A 17,075-nucleotide genomic window follows, 5' to 3' on the forward strand; every position below is an offset into this window, starting at 1 on the left:
ATTTGCACACCAGTATATGTCCTCTGATTACTGAGTTGTTGATAACTCACCCATTATCTCCACAACATTTTTCAGATATTTTGGATACTTCAGCGGAGGTTCAAGAATAGGAAGCATGGGTAAAGTTTTGTGAGCATAGTCTATTAAATACAAAGAGGGTACTCGTTATTGGAGAATTTTATTGAATAGTTTCGTTTGGCTCTGTTGACTTGGTACTTTGGGAAGTTGGCTTTTATTTTGAGATTTCGTCGTAATCTTAGTTATTTATTTTGGAGTAGATGGTTTAAAGCAATGAGGTCTATGAGTAAATGAGTAATTGGAGTTTACATTTGTACAATGAGATATGATTTTAATTGTTAAGAGGTAACTCTCCGACCCATCCGGGACCGGGGCGTTACAGTTAGTATCAGAGACAGGTTTCGATCTTGAGACCTTTAGACTCATTTTGTAGACCTTACATAATGTTTTTTATAAGGTTGAAGGTTTAGATTTTAGAGATATTTTTGTTATTAGGTTGTGTGTACAGCTATTTGCATATGTTTATTGAACTTTATAGTTTGAAACTTTTATTAAAAATCCAAGTTTTCTGTATGCCACCTCGTCGTCGATTACGAAAGAGTTTGGGTCTGAACACGACTAATAATGAAGGAGGAGCAAATCCGAGTGCGGTTGAAGTACTTCGAGCAGAGGCGCAAGAGTTAATAGAGATCTTTTGAGATTTGCTGAAGTACTTTGAGATTTTGCTGATTTTATGGATTGAGCTGAAATATGAAGTTTAGAGATGCAGCATATTTTTGAAAGTGATTTTGATGAGATTTAAGGTCATAGAATTGTGCGGGCTCCAGGATATGATTTTTGATGATATGTGAGGTTTTAGCACTTGCGGACCTATGGAATGTGTCCTATGAAATGTAAGGTTTTAGATATTGCATATTTTTACGAAAATGATTTTTTTATATTTTATTTTATTTAATTATATTTGAGATTTTAGTTCCAACAGGTTTATTCTGTGGACCGTAGGAAATGATTCTTACAAGATTTAAGGTTTAGATCATGAAAGTGTACATAAGTCTCATTGAACACCAAGATTGAAATTTTGCAGACTTTAGATTTTGAAAGGGAGATGATGTTTAAAGTTTAGATTTCAGATTGACTTCTGGGAATAGATTTTGGTTAGGAATTTGAGGCTTAGATTTGTGATATTGATGTGTTAGAGGCTACAAACATGTTGTTAGAATTTGTGAATTTTGACTCTGGTGAGTTAAAAATGCATGGACTGGTTAATTGTGGGGTTTAGTGATTTTTAGATTTAAGGTTATAGACTATGCAGATGTTTGGACAATTGATTTTATCAAATTTTAGCTTACCATATTATGTGAAGGGTTTTGAATTATTATTAGGCGTGTAATTTTATTGTTGAAGTTATGTTTCTAGATTTGAACTGGACCCTAGAGAGTATGCCGATCGATACTATGTGCACAGAAGTGTATGCCTAAAGGATTATGAGGTATTCGAGGCACCGAGCTACTAAATTATCAGAGGATTAAAATCTTAGAACATTAGACTTGACAAAATGATTAAGGATTAAAATAGGTGTGGAAGATGTTAGGCTTAAGTATTTTAGATCTTGCATTAGGTGTAGCAAATTTCGATGACGAAATTTTTTTTAAGGAGGGTGGAATGTAACAACCAGACCCAATCTTAACCCAGGCTCATAGAGAAAAACTTTGTTGCTAAGGAAAACCGCTCTATTTATGAGTAGGGTGTGTACTCTTATTTGATTTATTTTATTATTATTATTATTATTATTATTATTATTTTATCTTATTCATTAATATTGTTTTATTATTATTTAATTTTTCTCACTCTCTTCTCTCCCCCACCAGACGGTTTCCTTGACAGTTTTCCTTCCCCATTACCCACGTTCTTTTCTTCTCTCAACAACTGTTCTCCCTCTCCCTCTCTTTTCTTCTCTGAGTATCTCTCCGAGTGCCACCCCTCGCTGCTAGCTAGAAAACCAAACTTGGAGAGAATCACTTGCATCACACGAGGAACATCATGCATGTGAGACCCCAAAAACTTGGGGGTTTTATTTTATTTATTATTATCATTATTATTGTAAGTGGATTGTTGGGTCAATTGGAGAGTGTGAGTAACGGGCCCAGCCCCTTGTGGTAAAACGTCAGTTTTGGCAAGAAGCCCTAGGGCTTCATCTCTTTTTCTCTCTGCTGCGCCGTACCCCCCTTTCTTTCTTGTCTCTCTTTTCCCTTTTTCTTGTTTTCAATCGCGTATACACACATACATTTATCCCTCCTGCACGAAGAAACTCTCAAAATAAGGCTATTGCAGCCTGCCTTATTGCACCTCCACACCACTTTAACTCCCTCTCGTTCGCTGCCGTCAGCACCTTCACATCCAACCGCCAGCCTTGGGCTGCCTAGCCGTGACCACCAAGCCGTCGTTCAACTCCAGGCCGTATCCTCCCACCACGGAAGCCCAACACGAGTCACCCACCGCACGAAACCAAACCGCCCAGAACAAAACCACTGTGATAGCCACTACTCAGCTTTGGTGCAACATCACAGCTCCTCCACAGTACTGCCTTGCACCACCGTACCCCACACAACCTCATTGTCCCCTGTATTAGCTTCTCGAAAGCAGAGCAACACATAGCTCGGTGCCCTTTTTGTTCAAAGCCACCACACACAGTTCCAGCCCCTCCACGTTGTTACCACCGGCACAGAAAACTTTGACGGTCACTCCACGCCGCTCCTACCCCGTCGCGTCCCTCTCTGTAAGCCACTGACAGCACCTCCGTGTCACCCTTTCTCGGCTTACTCTATCTCTTTCGCACATTTTTCTCATTCGTTGGTCTCTCTCTCTCTCTCTCTCTCTCAGTGTCCTGCTGTCGTGACCACTGTCATCCACCGCCCAGCCCATTGCTCTGCCGCACGTTTCACTTCCTCTCGGTGAGCCTCTGCCTCGCAGACTACGATTTCACGAACATGTTTTCTGATATCAAAGTCTCATAGAAGCTTAGCGTAAAGTTGGTCATGCATAAAATATTTTTTTATGATGAAATTACAGTGTTACCCGTGAGTTACAAGCTATGTTAGTCTGTTTTAAAAATTTTAATGTGTATAGGTGGGCTTTATTTTCTTTTATAATAGTCTAAAATCTTTTATATACAGAAATTTTTGTAAGTGATTTAAATTGTTGTTAAGTAAAGTTTTCTTTCAAAAGTAAACGATAACTGTGTAGTTTTATTTTAAACACTTTAGATATGATCGAGTTTATTAAAAAAAGGTTGTATAATTTAAAATATTTTGGTATAATTATTCTTTTTAGTATTAAATTTGACTGTTTGATTTTTCAATAGTAAATAAGTTAGAATTTAATATTTTAGTCAGAGATTGAGTAGGATATTGAGGAATTTGGGAAGTGATGATATTTTTAGGGATTGAAAGTTTAGGTTTTTGAGGAATTAAAAATAGATTATTTTAGCTTCTTAGGCTTAAATTTTGAAATACGTATTCGATTGGAAATTTACGGGAATTACGTGATTATTTTATTGGTAACGATTAATATTTGTTGGGCATTGTTGAGGAAATTTCTAAAAAGTTAAGAAGTGTAGGTAAGCGGGGTTCCTATGCTAGATTTTGCATAAAAATAAAATGAACTGAGGTCCCTCTTAGAAAAAATATGCATGTTTTGTTATGAAAAGAAATTTGAAATGACCTCAGTTATTTGTTTTGCATGACTCATGAAATTCTGTATAAGAATAAAGTACTTTCTGTCATGACTGGTGTAGACAAGAGCAAAGTTTTGGCATTCTGTTTCTAAACTATGCAAAAGAGAGTGAATATGAAAAATTGTGCATAAATTATATTTTTGTGATCTAATTCTGTTCTGTTCTGAAAATTTTCTGTACTCTGATGTGATATGATGTGATTTCTGAAACCTCTAGCATGACATTCTGTTTCTGTTCGGTTCTGACCTTACCACGGGTGTAAAATTGTGGCCTCTGTTTGGATTAGTACCAACTTTTCTGATTCTGGTACACCCACTTTGGAAACTTTGGAAACAAAATAATTTTCTGCGTGGTCTTTCCTATGTGCACACTCGAGGCTCCGAAAATGATAAGGGGAAGATTCACATTCTGTTTCTTCTCAGTTGGCTGCCGGGGTTTGCACAACCCTACTACGAGGGTTAAACATGGAATTATGTTCTGATATGATGTTTCAGTTATGTTGTACCAAGGAAATTTTGAGTAAAAATATTTTTGAACTTTTGCTCTGATATTTTTGATAACATGTTTTGACTCTGCATTCTGAAAATAAAGTGTTTTGTTCTGCATTCTGAACTTTGTAAATGCTCATGTTTGCATACTAGTATATGTCATCTGATTACTGAGTTGTTGATAACTCACCCCTTATCTCCACAATACTTTTAAGATGATTTGAATGTTTCAGCTGATGATCAAGAATATGAAGCATGGGTGAGATGTGTTAAGAATGATGAATTAAGCATAGAATGTTAATATGAGTAGTGAGGATTTTTATTCAGTAAGCTTGTTGTGCTCTGATGATGTGATTTGTTAGGAGGTTGATGTTTATATTAAGACTTTGTATTGTCTTAGAATAATTATATTGGAGTAATTGATGTGAATTAATGAGTATTTTGTGTGATAGAGAAAAACTGGAGTATGTACTGTGTGGTTGCAAAATGATTTTTACGTGATATGAGTTAACTCTCCGGACCCCTCAGGGACGGGGCGTTACAATGCACGATCCAGTGGCAGCAACAAGATGTGGCCACGGTTGCCGTGAACTAGCAGACCAGAATTAGAGCAACGCCGCCCAAGCATGCTGTAGTCTTTTGCGTACCACCATGCATCACCGAGTATAAGCCGCAGTGATACTCAACTTGCACCACCCGAACCACCATGCTAAAACACTGCCCAACCCTCTGCCACCATGCATCGCATCTCGGCCACCCATGGAGGCGCTGCTTAACCATCACCAAGAGTCAAGAACAAACCGAAACTACAACATAGCCTCCCACGTAGTTGCACCCTCACGCCCACAGCCTCTGTTACGTCTAGCAGCCTCGCCACCCTGAAACCAAGCCAACCACGTCGCTGCTCCTCCGTTAGATCACCACTATTCCCAGCCCACACGAAACCGTAAGTACCTCTGTTTTGGCTCTCAAAAACAGAGTATTTTGTCTCAAATACCCACTGCCCTTAAGGCACTACCCACGCAGCCTCATAAGACACAGCTAACAACAGAAGATGCCAGACGACAAGCCTCTACCGTTGGACGCTGCCCTGGGTGACCCCAGTCCATAGCTCCCCGTCATACTCGGTGCGTAATTCCTCCCTCTCGCCATGGTCTCTCTCTCTCTAACCAGTGTTTTGCCGCCGCCCCCACCACCGTGCCCAGCTCGCAAGCATATCCACCCTAGCCGCTGTGCCCAGCCGCTTTCCATCGCTCAAAACTTCTCTCGGTAAGTCCTCTGTTACTCTCCAACTGCAACGACGATGCCTTGTTTCTAGTCTAAGTGTTTAGTTCCCGTAAACTTCCATAGGTTCAGTAAATATTTTGAGTTATAATTACAGTTTTACCCTTTTAGCCAATTGTTTCTTGAACAAGTGTTTCGGTAGGACATGTTTTTCCATGAGGCTACGTCGTTTTCAATAAATATTTTAGTATTCTATATGGGTTTTGTCTCTCACGTTATAGTACAAAATTATATTAGTTAATATTAATGTTTTGGTAGGAGTTATTAAATGGAAAAATGATGAATTTAGAAAGTAATGGTATTATAGAGTTAAGAGAAATTGTAAGTTTTGAAGTATTAAAATAGGTATTTCAGGTTTAGATATTGAAATACGTCGATTGGAAATTTATGGAAGTTACGTGATTATTTTATAGGTGACGATTAATTTTTGTTCAGTACTGTTGTGGAGAATTTCTTATAAGCTAAGAAGTCCAGGTAAGCGGGGTTCCTATGCTAGGCTTTATACGAATTATTGAGCCTGAGGTTGACTTTCTGAAAACTTTGCATATTTTTGTGATGAAATGAGAACTTGGGAAAAACCAACATCGGTCTGTTATTTGCATTACTCATGAAATCTGTACAAAAAAGGGAAAGTATTTTTTGACATGCAATGTGTAGACATAAGCTAAATTTTGTCATGCTGTCTCTGAAATCTAAAATGAGCGATATTGAAAATCTAAAAAATTGTGCATTGATTTAGAAAGATGCTCCGACTTTTGTTTTTGGTATGTGAGAATGATCTGATTATGTTTTTGTACTTTGTTTTGTTTTGATATGGCATCTGAAAATCTTTGGCATGGTGTACTAATTTTGTATCTGACTCTATCTTTGCTCTGTTTGGGTTGGTACTAACTTCTTTGTCTCTGAGTGCACTCACTTTGAAAATAAAGTGATTTTTATGTGGTCTTTCCTGTGTGCACACTCAGGGCTCCGAGAGTAATAAGTGAAAGATTTCACCGCTGTCTCTGCCCGGTTTGGCCACCGGGGATAGCACAACCCTATCACGGGGGTGAAATATGGTCTCTGCTCTGTGAGATGCTCTGTTTTGATGTGATGATGATGCTTAGGTTATGTTATGCCAAAGTATTCTGGGTTTTTTGTGTCTTAAAACCATCGCTCTGTTACGTTTGAAAATATTTTTTGTTTTGCATGACAACTTTGGAAAATATTTTGTTCTGCATACTGTACTTTGTAAATGCTTATGTTTGCACACTAGTATATGTTCTCTGCTTACTAAGTTGTTGATAGCTCACCCCTTATCTCCACAACATTTTTCAGATATTTTGGATACTAAGTGTTAAGAGGTAACTCTCCGACCCATTCGGAACCGAGGCGTTATAGAAGCAATCAAATATCCCAAAGAAATCCAGTTTTGATAGGACAGTTTCTAACATTTAGGCTCGTTTGTTTTCGTAGATGAGTTGAGATTAAAGTTAAAAAGTTAAATAAAGTATTGTTAGAATATATTTTTTAATATTATTTTTGTTTTGGGATTTGAAAAAGTTGAATTGTTTATTTTATTTTGTATTGGAAGTTGAGAAAGTTGTAATGATTAGATGCGATGAGATGAGATGAGATGTTTTCTGAAAACAAACGAGGCCAATTGCCATAACAATGAAAACCCTACAGAGGAAGAATCGTGATTAAGAGAAATGTCAGAATTTGTTGGAGTCGCACTCGATGAAGCTTCATTATGCACCTCCTTCTGCATCCCAAAACTTACAAAATTTGGAAAGTCATCGAGTAAAATACACTTTAGAGATCTCAACCGGTTAATGCTACTTGGTAGATGCTTATGGTTTACGCAGCCACTTAACCATAAATGTATAAGCCTAGTGAGGTAGCCAATGGACGAAGGCAATTCTTCTATTGCGGTGCCCATTAAGAAGATGGTCTCTAAATGTTCCATTGGAAATTCGATTTTAGGAAAGTTTTGAAGGCTTGAACATCCACCAGGTTCAAGGTGTTGCAGAGATCTCAATTGCAGTCTCATTGGAAATCTCTTTAGGTTATAGCATCCATCAAGAATCAATTTGACAAGCTTATCATGAAATCCAACAGAATCATGAACTTCAACTAGATTTCAACAATCTTTAAAATTCATTTCCTTCAAATTTAGACACCTTGAAATATTCGAGATTTTCGTTAAGAATTCACAATGACTGAATTCTTAACAAGAATCTCGGATATTTCAAAGTGCCAAAGCTTGAAGAAAATCATTCTTGATTATTGTGTTAATCTGGTTGAGGTTCATGATTCCGTGGGATTTCTTGATAAGCTTGTTAGTTTGAGTCTATATAGATGCTCCAAACTAAAATCTTTGCGAGCTTCAACTTGAGATCTTTAGAATGGCTCAGACTTGAAAGCTGCGTGAACCTTAAGCATCTCCCAAATGTTGTAAATCTTGGGAAGGAGGCGGGGCAAAATGGACAATACAAGCCATCTTAAACGAATTCAAGTACCATTTCTATTGATCCTGATTCTTCCAGCTCAACTGCATTTTCGTCGCTGCATCCATTGGATCTCCGAAGCTCTGTCCGGTCAAAAACGGATTTGTTTGGGACACTTAATTGCTCTTCCTCTTTGACATTTTTATCTCTATCAGGCAGTGATATGATTAGTCTTCCTTCAGGCATCGAAAGATTTGTTGGATTGACGTATCTTTTATTAGGTGATTGCAAGAACATTCAAGAAATTACCGAATATAAAATACGTTGAAGCTAGGAGATGCAGATCACTGGAGTGTTTACCGGAAATATAAAAAATATTCCGTTTACAACAGCTATCTTCGATTGATTTGTCCGAATGCAATAAACTGCAAGTGAATACAAGAAATCATGTGCCAAATCCTCCATGGAATCAGGTATGCCCCTACTTCTCTACATTTACTTTTCAATTTATGTAATTGAAATTTTTTTGATATATTCATTCATTAGGCTCAGCCATCGCAAGGAGTGTTCAAATGGTTGGTGGTGTGAAATAGACATTAATGTGCCACCATATTTGGACGAAGTCAGAGGAATTGCATTTGGTGCTGTGGTTGAACCTGTTCCTACTGTTGAATTGAACGATGTTGTTAATGTTCTTATGTTTGGCAATATTTATGAGAAAGTAGGAGTGATTCATCCAATGGATCCAGATGATGATCATGTCTGCTTGGGGTACTTTTTCTGTAGAATATTTTAGGCGGTATCAAGTGATGGTAGAGCCAGGCAATCTGAGGATTATATTTGAAAGTTGTAAAAACTCAGTGATCTTAAAACATTGCGGAGTCCATCTGGTATACTCACGCCATGAAGAAAATAACAGAATGGCCATATGGCCAACGATGATAGCTTTGACATTGATCCGATACTCGGTAACTCGGATGCTTATTCATGAATTAAATAACAAATAAAGCACATAAAATATTGTCATTAAAGAGATTGCTCGCCTTATGGAGTTCATCCTTCATCAAAAGGAATGGAGCATCTTCCACATTTTCCCCTACTTTTGCTGACTTAATGTTCACTCTACTTTATTTCTCGCAAATATCTTTGTTATTTTCAATTCAATATATTAACTTATTTATTTGTGGTAGGGATAATCTAGTGCAAGTATCATCGTCCTGTAACCCGTTAGTGTTAAGAAGATGAATGGCCTTTAGCGGTTATATATATTTATTGAAGGAAATCATTTGTGCAGTTTTAGTGTTGTTATGTTTTGCATATTTTTATTTAGAAAAATAGATAATCCAACGCTGCAATGGCGTCATTATGCTTTCTCAAGTAATTAGGTAGTTGCAAAGAAATTTTTAAACATTTTCTTTTAAAATTTACCTTCTTTTTTTTTTTTCATTTTGTTTATCTCGAGAACTAGAGGTGGCAACTCGTGTTTTTGGATCGTGTTCGTATCATGTCAATTTATGAATATTCGATAATATATGTCAACCTGAACTCAACCCATTTAGATAACGGATCTTGTCGTGTCATCCATTTTGACTCGTTTAATAATTAATTAGAAATAGGTTAACACGACGTGACTCATTTAAACTCATTTTATGTAAATTGGCTTAACTAACACACATAATCTATTTGAACTTATTAACATAATTTCACATAAAAGTTAAAATCTATATTTATTAATAGCTATAATATCTTTTAAAAAAATAAGACTATCTACTAACAAAAAATATCAATATTTTTCAAATTTTAACATATAATAAAACCAATATTACAAACTCTACAATAACAAATACGATTTTCCAAATCTCTCAAGTAGCATTCATCAGTTGAGATCTCTCAAGTATCTTTTCCTCGATGATTGTCCAAATCGTTTTGGGATGGACGTAGAGGTCTATAATATTAATGGAAAATCCTCCCCACATATGGTGTCTACAAGGGAAAATGAAGCTTCATCGAGTGCAGAATTATTCCCATTGCCACCTCCAACAAATTCAGCCATTTCTCTTCTTCACGATTCTTCCTTATTACCATTTTGGTCGTTGTTGCAATTGAATCTTACAAGAAACTTTGGCCTATCAAAATCTAATTTATTTGGGCCATTTCATTTCTTTCCTAATCTGGGAGAATCAGATCTATAGGCAAAGATATCGCAAGCAGTCCTACAAGCATCCAAACATTTGTTAGAATGTGGAATCTTATATTGGATGATTGATTGCAACTTTAAGAAATCGTGCAAGGAAAACTACGGGGTTTAGTTCAATTGGATAAATTGGAAATTCCTTATATTCGACTTTGATGTAATTTTTATTTTGAGTCAAGTTGTATTCATGGTTATTCCTTCACCTCAGAGAGGATTTTTATAATAAGAGGCCTAGACCTCGTTTTGTTTAAAAACAATCAAGAAATTGTAGAGTTTCCACCAAACCTAGAAGTGGTAAGTGCTGCGAGATGCATATTATAGGAAAATTTGTCGGAAATATAAAATATCTTTCATTTTTTCCAAAACTGCTAGGTACAACCGGCACGTACAAACGTGGGGTAACCAGCTAGCCTACGTGGAAGTGAAAAAAATAAAAAAGTAAAAATGAACTTAAAAAGCAAAGAAAGAAAAAAGTGGAAAGGCAAAATGCTGAGTTTTTCTTCTTCAAGTGCTAGCAAACTAGAGCAAGAGGGCATTCCCTACAACTGATTCTCAAGCAGCTTCTTCTGAAGGCCTACGTGAGAGTGGATAAAAAAGTGCCTTTCTTTTCTTCTTTGATAGCTGGTCATTGGGCGATTCCTCCTATTTCTCCCATCTCTTAATAACAGCATAAAGTGAGGCCTTTGGACGAATTTGGCTCAAGATAGAACAAGAGAATGGTTGAGGGAGCTGCCTATCAAAACAAATGAACTTAGTACGTTGAAGCATTTCTCCACTAAGAAAAAAAATTCCATCTCTTAGATTTCATCATTAACATATTTTTTCCAAACCCATATCCAGATTTTTGCCAAACCCATTTCCTAGGTTTTGCCCAACTCATTTTCAACGTATTTCTATTGGTTTTTTTTTTTTTATCTTTCCAGATAAATCACTGTTCGTTGATGAAGGCCAGCTGTGAGTGCTCCCAAACCCAAAATGGTTGTTGTAAAACAGAGTAAGTGTATTATGTATTTTTGGAAAAACCCCCTTCAGTCAGCCATATAATGCAAGCAAAAAATTTGTGAAAAATACCCAATAGAATCAGAATCCACTAACTGTGTAGAAAACGAAGCTAGGCTGCAGTGGGCTGTGGCTTCGTGGGGCGATGGCTTCGTGGGGATGTAGAAGACAAAGACGAAGACAATGAAAATAGTAGTTTTCGTGAGGATTGGGGCGAAATGGGAAAGGAGGCCACCAGAGCCCCTTCTGTCTTCGAGGGAACAAAAACGATGTCGTTGCATTTGCCACATCAGACGCGATGCCGCGGGGGTTCCCAGGGAAATTTCGAGTAGCATTTTTCTATGGGGAATTGTATGCCAAATCCTACATGGAATTGAGTGAGTGCCTATATATTTGTCTTTTCCTTTTATACTCGTTTTGTGTGCCTAATCGGTTTATATATATGAATATAGTTTATATATATTTTATGATGTATGCATCCTTGAGACGATGATATTTCTAGGAAATAAGATTCTAGATTGGTTCAGCCATTGCAAGGAGACTTCAAATAGTCATTGGTGTGAATTAGATATTAAAGGGCCTCCCTCGTATTTGGATGACATCATCATATAAGGAATTGCTTTTTGTGCTGTTATTGGTAAAAGAAAGATTATTGCTAAGAGCATCCACATTGGCTTCTTCAAATAACATTTTATCTCTAAATTTAACTAACTTCATCAATAGTTGGCCCACATTGAATTAGCCAAACACTTGTCATCCTAAATATTAGCTACAGTAAATTCATATTTTTCTTCAAATATGAAAAGCAATATTTCATCTCTAAATTAATTTTTTATTAATATCGCGTCTCTCTCTCCCACGTCTCCTTTCTCTTTCTTCTTCCCTCTTCCTCTCCCGCGTTTCTTCTTCTCTTCTTTCCTCTTCATCTCCCGCGTCTCCTTTCTCTCCTTTCTCTGTTTTCTTCATCTATTTTTTTTCTCTTCTTCTCTTCTTCCCTCTCCCGCATCTCTTCGTTCTTTCTCTTCTTCTCGTTTTTTTTTTCTCTTCTTCCCTGTTTTTCTTCTTCCCCATTTTCTCCTCTTCCCCATTTCTCTTCTCCCACAACCATTCCTTCCCGCATACGTTCTCTCCCATGACGGCACTCCCCAGCACGGCACAGCGGCAGCATGACACTTCCAAGCACACGGTAAGATTCGAAACCCTACCTTGATTTTGATGATGATTTTGTTAGTTTGGGTTTGATTTTGTTGATTTTGTTGATGTTGCTTGGGTGTGATTCGAAACCCTAACTTTGATTCTAGCCCTGATTTTGTTGATGTTTGGTTGGATTTTCTTGATGTTTGGATTTGAATTTGTTGGTCTCGGGGAGTGAGTGGCAAGGGAGCAGAGGGTTTGAATTTGTGGATGGTCTCGCGCATTTGCACGGTTCTTGAAACAGCAATGCAAAATGGCCAAGATGAACAACCTGTATATTTAGAACAATTATAGGTCTCTCATGCTTAATCTTCCCACCATAGCCACGGTCTAGCCCTGATTCGGACCCCGATAGTGAAATATCCACTGGATTTTTTGAAATTAAAGTAGTTAATGAACATTATGGCTTGATTTTGGGATCAATTTTTTTTTCCTTTTATCAAATGTATTATACATTGTATGTGACTGCTCTTTTCCGAATCTGTGGCTTTGCCTTCCTCTTAGTTACAACTTTTAGAAAAATTTAAATGTTTCTAATGCAATATATTTCAGCAAATAGGCAAGCTGTGATTTGTCAAGAAATTCCTGTGTTTATAAGAAACCTAGTTTATGTGGTTTCCTTAACTTCTTGTGCTTATGCTTTGGTTTTTTTTTACCATTCAACAAAGTCAAGTTGGTTCTTTAGGTTGTTTTTTTATGCCAACTGTATACACATAGTCGAGTATACTGTTTTTTTTTTTAGATAGAAACTTGTTGCCTCATTAGTCATGCCAGTTGCCAACAACCAAGAAACTTAGTGATGGGAAAGAAATGTGTGACACTTGTCTAACCCAAAAGAATATCATCAATTATAATATAGGTAAAACAAATTTTCAATGTGTATCAATTGCTCAACGGAAACTTGTTTTGAGTCACCACACAAACTGAGTGTTGCATAACACTTGTGATTGATTTGCTTTGAGAGTGTACTTTTTTGTTTTTTGTTTTTCAGTTTAAGTTTCAAGTGGCAGAATGCTTGTAACTGGGTGTTTTTATTCTAGATTACGCCAAGTATATTAATGGAAAATGTTCCTTGCTCACTGAGTGTCTCGGGAATTCATCTCTTGGTGGGTTATCAAAGCCTCCCCAACATTCTTCTTTCAGAGAGATGGACAACAAGTTGAGAAGTTTGTAGGAGCCAACAAGCCAGAGGTATAGAAGAAGATAACTGCAATTGTGTAGATCCAACTACCCAACGTTAGAATTGAGTGCTTTACTTGTTTTTGTCTAGTGAGAGGGGCTGCTTATTGTTATTCTATACACTTCTGTTGCCAGCATGAATGCTGCTGGTCTATGGGGTTTTTTTTTTTTCTTATTGGTTTGGACTCTGTTTTCTGAAAAGAAATTGATGTAGATGTAGAAGAGCAATGGTGGAACCTGTAAATTGCTTTCAAAGAGCTGAAATGAGATTATATGCAATCTCCAACCGCTATGCACTATAAGAATATGATGGTTGGAGATTATAGGAGGTTATGAAAATAGAATTAATTAAAAAATAAAAATTAATTATAAAAATATAAAAATATGAAATAATGATATTTTATTATTATAGAGAGTGTGATGACTAATCCAATGTAGACTTTAAGTTTTGAATGATTAGCTAAAAGTGAAATAGTTACATATTAGTCAAAATTTGAAGAGTAAAATAGTCAATCCAATGCCAATGCTCTAACTTCTTCAAACTTTAAGAGATGAGATTTTCAGACAAGGATCATGCTAGCAGGCCGCCAGTCTTTGCCGCTCGGCGTACCGCTAGTTATAAAATTTTTGAATATTTTCTTTTGATTTTTTAAGTATTTTTTAACATTCTTAATTATTATGAAACGAATAAAAAAAATATACAATTTTACTAATAGTCACTTTCTTAACCATTTAGTAATAAATAGATAAAATTAAATTACATGAACGATAAGTTTGAAAGATTTCACTAACATTTTTCTTCAGATAATGATAATTGCGACTTTAAAACTTTAAGAGATGCAGTTTACCATTATTAATACTCCTACATAGAAAAATAATATTATTTTTAAAATTCAAACACATAAAAATTAAAGACAATTCAGAAAGTTTTTAAAAAAATTAATATTTTATGAATAAATTGCTTAAAACTTGTTAAGTGGCATGGTTGTCATTTTATCATTTCTGAAAAATAAAAAACTTGCAATCCACTTTACTTCTTTTTTTAATTTTTGCATACCCGCCGGCCTCCAACACCATGATTGGGGTCGGGATTGTATTCGATCGTAAAGATCATAACTCATTTGTACAGATCTATGTATCTATATATATATATAGATATATACATATAATATACTTATATAATAAGTGGGGATCGCAGTGAATATTAGTTTTGTCGTCCTCCGTGCTTGTGATCCATTTTTTGTATGTTTGTTCCTTTTTATCCTTATGTTTTCACGTTTTGTGTCCGTTTGCTTAGGGTATTTTAGTCTTTATATCATGTGATGTGACATTGTGTCAGTGATATTTTCTCCGCTTCAGACCACACAACTTCGTCTCTCTTCGTCTCCCTCTCGAGTTTTCTCTCTCAACCCAGACCCACTCGCTTTCTTCTTGCCTTCTTTGCTCCTCTTCGAAGCGCTCCTCGCACTTGCTTTGGCATTGCTGCTGTTGACGCTGTCCTTGCCCTTGCCTCCGACAGCGCTGTTGGCATTGGCGATACTGGTCTCGTTGGTCTCGCCGATCCATATTTTTTCCCCACTTTTTTGTTTTTTTCTCTTTGTTCCTCATCTCTCTGTCGTTGTCTTTGAAGAAAAATTCTAAAATTTTATTTTTGCAGGAGTATTTTTTTTTCTCAAGAGGGAGTTTTTATTTGGGTTTCTCGGTTGCATGTTAAATCTGTTCTTTTTTTTTTGTGGTGGTGGTGAAGGCAAGCTTATTTTGTTTCAAGGTGGAGAGCATTTGACATAAGAGGATGTGTTGAATGCAACCGGTCAAGTTCTGGAGAAGACGAGCTATGGAACCGTTTATAAGGCAAAGCTTTCCAGTGGAGGGACCATTGCTTTGAGATTGTTAATGGAAGGTAGTTGCAAAGATAGGAGTTCATGTTTACCGGTGATAAAGCAACTGGGAAAGATTCGCCATGAGAATTTGATTCCATTGAGAGCTTTCTATCAGGGGAAGCGAGGGGAAAAACTCCTCCTTTATGACTATCTTCCTCATAGAACCCTCCCTGATCTTTTACACGGTATGTACTTTTTTCCTTCTGTGCTTTCCTCTGCTTGTTATTCATCCTGTATCTCATTTAGATATGGAATAACTGTAGCTTGTCATCACTGTGAAGCAGAAAAATTAACATCGCCGTATTGATTTGAGTTCCACTGGCATTGGAAAACATTACAACATGAATTTTCTGAAATTTCTTATTTAAAAAAAAAAAGAAGATTTTTTTTTAAACTAACCATAGGGATACCTGTAACGCTACATGATAACCAAAGAATAAAATCTTGGGTGCTAAAACTCCAAGGAGGCAAGAACCTTCCTACGAGTTGTCTTCAGCCTCAAGTAGATCTCTGTCACTGGTTGCTCTGTAAGTATTACGGATATTACTGCTTCATCACCAGTTGCTCTATAAATTTTACAATGCCCTAACCTAGAGATTTATTTCATATATTTTTATTGCATACAGGGGCTAATGTTGCGAAGAAAGTTATCTTGTATCTGATTAAGTTTAAATTCTAAGGCATGCCTTCATTATGATTCAACACATCAGAGGTTAAATCTTCAAATATAAAAAAAAAATATTTAAAAGAAATGCTTTTGCCTTTAAGTGGTGCAGGAATTACAGAAAGAAGGTCAAAACATAGCATTGAGGTCTCGACGTGAAAAGATGGTGGCAGGAACAACTATATATATTGTCGACACATTAGGTATTTCTTTTACTTATATTAAAAGAATATTTTTTTATCATTTTTATATTTATTTTCTACAATAATGACAAGTTGTATAACCTCTCATCACCAATTCCTTAAACTCACCCTCATTACCTTTGGTTTTCATTTTACAATTTTCAGTTTGAAGAATTCAGGTAGTGTCAATACAACCATTCAGTTCAGCCTCTTGACGTTCTTGAACTTGGAAGCTCGATTGCAGTCATGGCTTCCATAAAAGTCAATAACATGTATTTATAGTGAACTTAGAATTCTATTAGGCTAATCTTGTGTGAACATCATACCTCATAGGGGTGCCCATTTTATACTTGCTTTTGGGGAGATTTGTCCCATAAAGTCATTGTGTCCTTTCAAATTTGTTTTGTACGTGAGTTAAGATACTTATATGACGTAACTCCAATTGCTGTAGTTGGAGGTTCATTCTTCCCAGGTACAGCTGGCCATAACATATCAGAAGCTGTTGCAGCTGGCTGTGCTGTTTTGACTGGTGAACTTTAGTTTTTTATACCTTCTTTGGTTAACTTATCATTTTTGAATTACCAGTCCGAAAGCCTTTCTCCTTAGCTTATTTCAGGTCATCATGTTGGGCATTTCTCACACATGGTTCTTGAAATGCAATGGTTAAATCCTTTGTCTGTTCTTCAGGTTTGAAGAGCCTCTTCTTGATCAAGTTTTGTAGTTAAATTATTACTTGTCTAAAAAATTCAAAGCGATACGAAGAGGTCTATTTAATTATTTAATTTGTATTCTAACCCCCTCTCATGTGTGGTTGGATTTTTCAAAGAGAAT

At 36.4% G+C, this 17,075-nt stretch overlaps 1 long non-coding RNA gene across 1 annotated transcript; it reads right to left on the reverse strand.

Moving 5' to 3' along the window:
- Positions 1-629: 629 nt before the first annotated feature.
- LOC121243274 lies at positions 630-16,990 on the reverse strand. Its single transcript, XR_005936094.1, has 3 exons — positions 16,978-16,990; positions 4,045-4,048; positions 630-761 (listed from the first exon to the last, which is right to left on the reverse strand). It is a non-coding gene; the product is annotated as an uncharacterized LOC121243274 (long non-coding RNA).
- Positions 16,991-17,075: the final 85 nt, after the last annotated feature.

The sequence above is a fragment of the Juglans microcarpa x Juglans regia genome, chromosome 8D, assembly GCF_004785595.1.
Source record: "Juglans microcarpa x Juglans regia isolate MS1-56 chromosome 8D, Jm3101_v1.0, whole genome shotgun sequence".
Lineage (NCBI taxonomy): Eukaryota > Viridiplantae > Streptophyta > Magnoliopsida > Fagales > Juglandaceae > Juglans > Juglans microcarpa x Juglans regia.